Source organism: Mus musculus, chromosome 14 (genome assembly GCF_000001635.26).
Source record: "Mus musculus strain C57BL/6J chromosome 14, GRCm38.p6 C57BL/6J".
Classification (NCBI taxonomy): domain Eukaryota; kingdom Metazoa; phylum Chordata; class Mammalia; order Rodentia; family Muridae; genus Mus; species Mus musculus.
This window is the reverse complement of record NC_000080.6, coordinates 3,076,841-3,077,891: the sequence shown is the minus strand read 5'-3', so window position 1 is coordinate 3,077,891 and position 1,051 is coordinate 3,076,841.

Sequence of the window (1,051 nt, the reverse complement as noted above, 5' to 3'; positions counted from 1 at the left end):
GAAGAACTAGTCAGCTATTAAAAAGAATGAATTCATGATATTTTTAGACAAATGGATGGATCTGTAGGATATCATCCTGAGTAAGGTAATCCAATCACAAAAGAACACATATGACATGTACTTGCTGATAAGGGGATATTAGCCCAGAACCTTGGAATACCCAAGATACAAATAGCAAAGCATACAAAACTCAAGAAAAAGGAAGACCAAAGTGAGGATACTTTGATCCTTATTAGAATGAGGAACAAAATACCCATGAAAGGAGTGACAGCAACATAATGTGAAGCAGAGACTGAAGGAATGACCATCCAGAGACTGCTTCACCTGGGGATCCATCTCATAAACAACCAGAAAAACCAGACACTACTACGGATGCCAACAAGAGATTGCTGACAAGAGCCTGATATAGCTGCCAACTGAGAGGTTCTGCCAGTGCCTGACAAATACAGAAGTACATGCTCACAGCCATCAAATGGTCAGAGCACAGGGTCCCCAGTGAAGGAGCTAGAGAGAGGACCTATGGAGCTGAAGGGTTTAGAGCCCCATAAGAGGAACAACAATATGAACTAACCAGTACCTCCAGAGATCACTTGGACTAAACCACCAAACAAAGAAAACACATGATGGAACTCATTGCTCTAGGTAAATGTGTAGAGGAGGATGGCCTGGTTGGTCATCACTGGGAGGAGAGTCCTTGGTCCTATGAATGTTCTATGCCCCAGTAGAGGAGCATGCGAAGGCCAGGATGAAGGGAGTGGGTGGGTTGGGGAGCAGGGGTTGGTGTAGTAAACAGGGGATCTTCAGAGGGGAAACTAGGAAAGGGTTTAGCATTTGAAATGTAAGTAAAGAAAATATCAAATAAAAAAGGCATTTGTTAGGATTTTATAGGATGATACCTAATTACAATCTTCATTGTTTTTGAGTGATGTTTTTTGGCAGACACAGGTGAATCATAAAGTAATAAAATGAACATTGAAGGACCCCCACAGAAACCACTTGCAATTACCAGTGATTGTATATTTGAAGGAACGCAGAAGCATACACTGCTGTG